The following is an 8889-nucleotide window of genomic DNA, read 5'->3' as shown; positions in this document are numbered from 1 at the left end:
GGCAGCAGGCAATTCCTCTCATTGGGACCAGCAATACACAAAATTTTGTTGATTTTCAATGGGCTTAAAGCATATTTTCTTTCTTAAGATAAATCCCCGACACTTCTAAAGAAGCTCTTTGATGATCCTACCGCTCAACTGTGGCTTCTATTTGCCAGCAAACAAACTGCCACGTTCCAAAACATAACGGAGACGATAGAGAAACGATTTGTCAGTGAACACTTTGAAGTTGCACTGCAAATATGTTCCCTGCACTTTAACTTATTGGAGAGGTTTGGAGAAAGATTTGTCACAACGGAAGTGAAGAACCTACTCCACACACTTGTAGAATGTGGGCAAATGAAAGAAAAGGAGTTTTACGATGCAGCTGACAATTTTTACACAACATGCCCATCCTACTTAGAGCACTGGAGACCTGCTTTTGAGTACACCAAAAAGTTTGAGTGGGCTCTGCTGAGGAATACGCTGCAGTGAGAGGAAATGCAAGACAGCGTCTCTGCATGCCACACCAAAATTCGCACCTTAAATATGTTGGATGAGAATCGTCTCTTTGACAAGTGGTCTAGAGCAAAATAAATTGTCTACAGTTGTCTTTCAGACTGGAACCATCAGAGAATGCCCATCACGAAAGGTGGCAGAAGATTTTTCAAGAGATGGACCGTAATTACAAAGATCTAGCCAAGACTGTGGAATTTGTGCTGTGCCTGCCTGGTACAACAGCGCCTGTTGAACGTGTCTGTTCAATTATGAATGATGTGTGGTCTCCTGAAAAATCACATCTGAATGTCTCCACCACGAAGGCTGTCTTGTGTGTGCGAGTTAACTTTTCTTTAGCCTAAACTGCATTCTATGACAATTTGCTGAAAGCCAAGCAAGCACTTAGAAAAATAGCATAATTAGAGAAATATAACTGGTATCAAGCAGCTTCACACCTTGAAGAATGGCAAAACTAGGAAAAATGCCAGTAACTACTGAGTTTGAAGTAAAATATATGAAACCATGAAATATATGAACATATATATATATATATAAAATATATGAAACTGCCTTATCTTTTTTGCATACTGTAAGTAAACTCCCCTGAGCACCTCTTACCCGGTGTCCCGTTTTCAGTTTAGGGAAATATGGTCACCCTAAAGGTGGGATTATAGATCATGTAAATGAGGGATGCATTCTCCTTCTCCTCTCTTCAAGGAGAAATGCATATAAACAACTCACCAAATTTCTGGGTTGTTCCTCCAGTCAAAATCTCCACAGTATTAATACACCCATGACACATTTAATGATCTTTTGAATGCTCTGTGTGTGTGTGTTTGTTTGTGTGTATATATATATATGTATGTATCTTCCTGTTTCTCTAGGTGCAAATATAAATGTCTTTTAATTAGGCCTGTTGATTAATCACAGTTAACTCACATGATTAATGAAATAAAATTAATCACGCTTAAAAAATTAATTGCGATTAATCATAGTTTTAATCGCATTGTTAAATAATAGAATTCCAATGGAAATTTATGATATATTTTGGATGTTTTTCTACATTTTCAAATATATCTTGCGATGCCAGCTACAACAGTGCCATGAGAACACCTGTTCTCACTTTCAGGTGACATTGTGAATAAGAAGCAGGCAGCATTATGTCCTGCAAATGTAAACAAACTTGTTTGTCTGAGCGATGGGCTAAACAAGAAATAGGACTGAGTGGACTTGTAGGCGCTAAAGTTTTACATTGTTTTATTTTTGAATGCAGTTATTTTTTGTACATAATTCTACATTTGTGTTGTAGTAGCCAGGCAAGGTACTAACAAACTTCAACAGGACTTTATTTTTTAAAGTGGAAACCCCTTTTCCAAGCTGCTGTTGCACCCTCAGTAGCTCTCCCTCAGCCTCTTCAACTCCTCCCCCCGCCTTTCTGTTTCCTGTCCTTTCAGACTCCCAACAGCCAGTGCTCCCAATTCTAATAATTACAAGCAACATTTAAACACCACATTCCCTCCTCGCTTAAGAAACTCTCCCAATTACAATAAACGTTGTTCTAACCACAGGAACAAATAGGAAACAAGGCACTATACTGTTGACAGAAATATTACACTAAAAACACTATAGATACTACATTACATAGTCTCTAGTCCAGACAGGTGGTCGTCTGGGTCTGACAGGCGGCCTCTCAAGCCCCGGTTCCAGTGCAATGTCTTGTTGTGTTGATACTACGGTGAAGTCATCCAATGCAGACTGGGTGTTGGCATAATCTCCTCTTGGTGCATAGGCAGGTGCAAGATAAGAAGCATTCCATACCCACCCATCAGAAAGTCGATAGGGGTAAGGTCCCTTCTTCTCTATGATTTTAAGAGGAGCTGTGAATTTATGGTCCCCTTTGTGTAAAATTCCAGGTTTTTGTATTCTAATGAAGGAACCACACTGAAACTTTGGTTCCTTAGCATCCCGCCGCTTGTCTGTGAAAGCCTTATACTTTTCTTGGTTCTGTTCAACTGTTTTTCTCACATCATCCTCGCTTGGGGCCTCAGGTCATGCCTTTAACAATCCAGCATTGTTCAGTTTAGTATTCATCTGTTTCCCATGCAGTAACTCTGTGGGTGATCTTTGCATTGTGGCATGTCATGTAGCCTGGTATGCTTGCAAGAAATCAGTAGTGAAGGGTGTCCACAATCACCCTTCCAGTTTAGCCGTCTGCAAACTCTCTTTCAAACTTCTGTTAAACCGTTCGATTTCCCCATTGGCTTGAGGGTAGTATAGGAATGACCTTCTGTGTAAAATGTTCCTCTCTGCTAGAAAAATTTCAAACTCCAGGGAAGTAAATTGACTACCATTATCTGAAACCAGTTTTTTGGGGTTACCTTCCCTGCTAAAAACTGAAGAGAGGAACTTAATTACAGTAGCAGAAGAGATTTGCAATGTAAACGCTACCTCAGGCCATTTACTGAAATAGTCTATTAAGGTGATGGCATAATGACAGTCAATTGGAGCAGTATCAAAGGGTCCTACAATGTCAATCGCCACTTTTTCCCATGCAGATTCAGGAAGAGGAACAGGCTGTAATGGAGGGGTACATGTCACTGCTGTCCTATCATGCATTTGGCAAGTGACACAGGATTTTATGAGTGCTTCAGTTTGAGAGTCCATCCCTGGCCACCAATACAGATCCCATAGTCGTTGTTTGGTTCGGACAATTCCTTGATGAGTATCGTGTGCCAGGTGTATGAGTTTTGACTGTAATTCTTCTGGCACAAATAGCCGGTGTGTACCTCATAGCACACAGCCATCGAGCAAAGAAAATTCATCCCAAACTCTAAAATAAGGCAGCAAAACTGGGTGAAGGTTTTTAGGGTTACTGGGCCATCTCTTTGTCAGAAATTCCTGTAGATTTTGTTGAATTGGGCACGCTGAACAAGCAGCTTGAAATTGTTCTCTTGTAACTGAAGTAAGAGTGCTTGTAATAAGTGGTTTCAGAGTAGCAGCCATGTTAGTCTGTATTCGCAAACAGAAAAGGAGTACTTGTGGCACCTTAGACACTAACCAATTTATTTAATAAGCACAATTACTACATCCTCATCCTCCGGTGGACCATCTGGTGAAGGCAAAGGCAGGCAAGAAAGGCAATCAGCTACCACATTTTGGTTTCCAGGCTTATATTCCAGTTCATAATTGAAAGAGAGTAGTCTTGCAGACCATCTAGCAATACGATATCCTGCTCTTCCCAGTCCTTTTGTGGTGAGCAATGTTGTCAAAGAGCTGTGTGCAACTTGAACGTGCGGCCCCACAGGTAAGTTCTCCATTTTTCAGTAGCCCAGACACAAGCAAGTGCTTCTTTTTCAACTGTAGAATATTTTCTCTCAGCATTACTTAGTGTCCTTGAAGCAAATGCAACAGTCCTCTCTGTGTTGTCCTCATGAAGTTGTGTGAGGACAGCCCCAAGTCCATAATCAGAAGTGTTAGGATATAGATATTCAGGCCTGTCTGTAAATTTAGGTGTATTCTTATCACTTGGCTAGTTATAGAGGTACAAAAGAGAATCAAAATCACTGTCTGCCGGTGTAAGGACCTTTTCTTACTGTGACAGTCTGAGGCCCTGTGCTTAGGCTAAGGCCTTTGGCTAAGCAGCAGAGGCAGCCATAAGCTGGGAAGCGAACGGTCACATCCTTACATTCCAAACTAGTCACATTGAAATAAGGTGCTATTGGGCTGTTAGGAATACAATCCTGTCCTGAATACAATCCTGTCCTGATAATGCCTATCACCTCCAGAGAAAGGGAAGTGCCTAGAAAATGTAAAAGGAAACAGCATCCTGTCTGGCAAGAACTCACTTATCAATACTGGGATGTGAAATCCTCACTTCTGTATTGTTTTGTCATTATAGTTCCCACTATGCTATTGTTTGTCTGTATAAGCTCTGTCTGGTTCTGTGATTGTTCCTGTCTGCTGTATAATTAATTTTGCTGGGTGTAAACTAATTAAGGTGGTGGGATATAATTGGTTACATAATCATGTTACAATATGTTAGGATTGGTTAGTTAAATTTCAGGAAAATGATTGGTTAAGGTATAGGTAAGCAGAACTCAAGTTTTACTATATAATCTGTAGTCAATGAGGAAGTGAGTGGGCGTGGGTAGGAGGGGGTGGGTGGGTGGGTGTGTGTGGGGAAAATGGGAACAGGGAATGTGAGTAAGGAAATTGGAACCATGTTTTGCTAAAGGGGGAAATGGGAACAGGGAATGGGAGTAAGGAAATTGGAATAATGTTTGCTAAGGGCAGGAATGGGAACAGGGACACAGGTGTAAGGCTCTGTGGTGTCAGAGCTGGGAAGGAGGATACTAAGGAAGGAAACTGGAATCATGCTTGCTGGAAGTTCACCCCAATAAACATCGAATTGTTTGCACCTTTGGACTTCGGGTATTGTTGCTCTCTGTTCATGCGAGAAGGACCAGGGAAGTAAGTGGGTGAAGGAATAAGCCCCCTAACAAGAAGCATCAGTAGTTACAATTGTGGGCAATGCAGGACTGAATAGTGCAAGTACTGGACTATATACAATCAAGTTTTTCACCGTTTCGAAACTAGCTTGTGCAGCCGTTGTCCACACTAAGGTTGAACTTCCCCATAGTAATTCCCGTAATGGTTCAATGACAGAAGCATAATTGGGAATGAATTTTGCATACCAGGAGGTAAGACCCAAGAAGGAACGTAAGGTTGGCAAATCTGTTGGAGGAGGAGCATTTGAAATGGCCAGGATATGAGTTGGATCAGGTTTTAGTCCAGCCTGTGAAATTGTATGCCCCAGAAAGGAGAGTTCAGTTTGTCTAAATTTGCATTTGGACCTATTGAGCTTGAGGCCTGCTTTGCTGATGCAGTTTAGTACAGACTGCAGGTTATTGTCATTCTCCTCCGAAGTATTTCCAAACACGATAATATCATCCAAATAGCACTGAACTCCATGTTGATTCTTCAAAATCAATGACATCATTTTTTGGAAGGCACTTGGGGCTGATGCGAGACCACATGGAACACGTTTAAAACGGAATAGGCCCTCATGTGTAATAAATGCTGTGAGGTCTCTGCTATCTTCATGCAACATAACCTGGTGGTATGCACTCTGCAAATCAAGAGTAGAAAACATCTTTGCTCCATGGAGTTCTGCAAATACTTCTTGGATGTGAGGAAGAGGATGGCTGTCAATCACAATAGCTTTATTTGGCTCCCTTAAGTCCACACAAAGGCAAATGCCTCCACCCTTCTTCGTCACTACTATAGGTGAAACCCATTCCGAGGAGTTAATCTCTTCAATAATGTCCTCTTGAACAAGTTTTCTAAGTTCCTCTGAAACAGCTTCCCTGACTGAAAATGGTAAGTGCCATAATTTCTGTCGTACAGGCATCACATTATTCCGCATTTTAACTTTATGCAGAAACCCATAAGCATAGCCGAGTTTCTCCTCAACCTGGTGTTGGGTCCCAGCTGAAACTGGTGTGTGTACCGCAAGAGTGCTTTGCTGAGGAAGATCAATTTGTCCATTAACTACCCTGAGATTTAAAGCAGACAATAAATCTCTGCCAAGGACAGGAGTGCCTTTGTGGACAATGTAGTTACACAGCAATCAGTTACACAGCAATCACCAAAAGTAACTATTGCTGGCAGGCAGCCATGTACTGGAATATGGTTTTTCAATAGCACACCAAGTGAAGTTTGGGTTCAATAAGAGGCACATCTTTAAAGTAATGCAAATAGATGGAATCAGGTAGTATAGATACTGCTGAGCCAGTGTCCAACATTAGCTGAATAGAGTTTGATTTGCCTGAGGGTATGGTGGAAACATTTACCGTGCACTTTATTTGTTCTGGAATATGTGCAGTAGTGATTTTGTCTACGCTCAGCACAGTAACATCTGGTATTGTAACTGCATGCACCTGTTGATTGAGCTGGCTGCTGTGACATACTTTAGTAAAATGCCCAGTCTTTTTGCAATGATTGCACTGAGCTACTTTTGCCGGACATCCTGTGTAGCTTGCAAGGTGTTGTGGGGATCCACCGCGAAAGCATGCTTTTACTGTGTTTTGAATGTGCTGATTTGGTGGTTTTTCATTAGTTTTCCGCTTGTAATTGTTTGTCTGCAGTGATAGTGAACTTTTCTGCAAAGGAGTCACAGCCTGGACTGTGCCTCCTGTATCCATGCTCATTATTTTGGCTTCAGCTCTAGCTGACTCAATCTGGGTAGCAATGGTTATTGCTTTTTCTAGTGTAAGTTGTGGTTCTAGAAGTAAACATTCTCTTACACGAAGCATGGTTGTTTTCTCAATGAGCTGGTCTCTAATCATCTCATCTGCCATATTCCCAAAGTCACAAGTTACAATCAGACTCCTCAGGGAAGCAATATACTGCATTATAGTCTCCTCTGGTTTCTGCTCACGCTAGCAAAATTAGTAGCGATTAGCTACTACATTCACTTTTGGTACAAAAAAGTTATTTAATGCAGTGAGTGCAGTCTCATATTTATTGTCTACAAGGGGAAAAGTGTAAAATATACACTGCCCTTCTGCTCCAAGGCAGTGGATTAGCAGAGCATGCTTTCTTATTTCAGAAATCTCTGTAGCACTGATTGCAAGCAGATAAGTCTCAGACATATTCATCCAGGCAGTAAAAGCAATTGGAGGCTCACCTGGGCTTTGCAGAAAGGGTGCAGGTGGGTTCAGAGGCAGAAGATCCATCCTCGTTGCCATAATGTTGTAGTAGCCAGGCAAGGTACTAACAGACTTCAATAGGACTTTATTTTTTAAAGTGGAAACCCTTTTTCCAAGCTGCTGCTGCACCTCTGTAGCTCTCCCTCAGCCTCTTCAACTCCTCCCTCCTCCTTCCTGTTTGCTGACCTTTCAGACTCCCAACAGCCAGTGCTCCCAATTCTAATAATTACAAGCAACATCTAAACACCACAATTTGTAAATTCAACTTTCATGATAAAGAGATTGCACTACAGTACTTGTAGTAGGTGAATTGAAAAATACTATTTCTTTTTTTTTACAGTGCAAATATTTGTAATAAAAATGAATATAAAGTGAGCACTGAACACTTTATATTCTGTATTATAACTGAAGTCAATATATTTGAAAATGTAGAAAACATCCAAAAATATTTAAATAAATGGAATTCTATTATTGTTTAACAGTGAGATTAATCACGATTATTTTTTTTAATCGCTTGGCAGCCCTACTTTTAATATTTTTAAGATTCACAAAGCAAGACCTCTTCACTGATTTGATTATTTGAAATCCCTTTATTCAGATCTATGCCTACCTTTTGTGAAGTGACTAGCTGTCATTTAGCTTGATTTAACCAATCTACTCTTATCAATTAATTGGATAATAAGCCACAGGCATTCTTTAGGTATCTCATAACTATTATCCTCATTTCATAATTAACTTCAAGGTAAAATGTAACATAAACATTTTCGCAAATATTCTGAAAGTATATGCCTATTTTAATAAGATAAAATTATCATCCTTAATTTAGTTCTATTTGTAATATGGAAATCATTTGCTAAATTATTCCTGACTTCTCATTTGATTTATACAGGGACATTCTGATATCTATCAAAATGGTAATGCTATTTATGATGGCTGAAGATTTTTACTATATTGCGTCTATTCTATAGCCCGCAAACGTAGCACTATTGGTTGTGGTCTTGTTAGATATTTAAAGCTAAAAAGGGTAGGCCTCATTGTCAGTATCTAAGTGAGATCTCCCCAAAGCGAAATGACTGAATGGATGGACGTTGTGGTGGGAGAGTTCGGGATTTTTTCAAAGTTTTTAGGTTTGGGATATGTTTCCCCAGTTTAGGGGAAGTTTATGAATAATAGGGCCACATAGTCTCCTAGCTGTGGATGGATGCCTTTCAAATCAAATTAAACACACAAACACGGGGTGCTGCAGGAAGTAATGCACATGCAGTAAGTGGCGTTTTTTCCACTGAGTCTGTAGTGAACCAAAGTCATGGCCTGTTGTTAATCAGGTATTTTGCTGCTGAAAGTTATGGCTGAGATATCAAACCAAAGTTGTGACAACGGTTGTGTTGAATTGGTATTGCATTATTTAATCCTCAGAAGTGGCTGCATTTCATGTGATGAGTGAAGTGATTCGTTTGTATATGTGCACATAGTTTGTAACATGCCCTGGAGTCTTTTGGAATAAAAGGTGTTATAGCTTATGACTAACAATGTGAACATAAAGAGATATGGCGCCTTAAAAAAAGAACCCCTCCATCACTGTAAAAAAAAGTGTCAAGAAAATACTTTGCATACATTTAGCAGTATTTTTTTAAAAATGCATTTCCAATATTAGAATTGCTACTTCACCTTACCAAATAAGCTTTCAGATTTACTTTTGGCC

Source organism: Natator depressus, chromosome 8 (genome assembly GCF_965152275.1).
Source record: "Natator depressus isolate rNatDep1 chromosome 8, rNatDep2.hap1, whole genome shotgun sequence".
In the NCBI taxonomy this organism is placed as follows: domain Eukaryota; kingdom Metazoa; phylum Chordata; order Testudines; family Cheloniidae; genus Natator; species Natator depressus.
Note: the sequence above shows the minus strand (reverse complement) of the source record.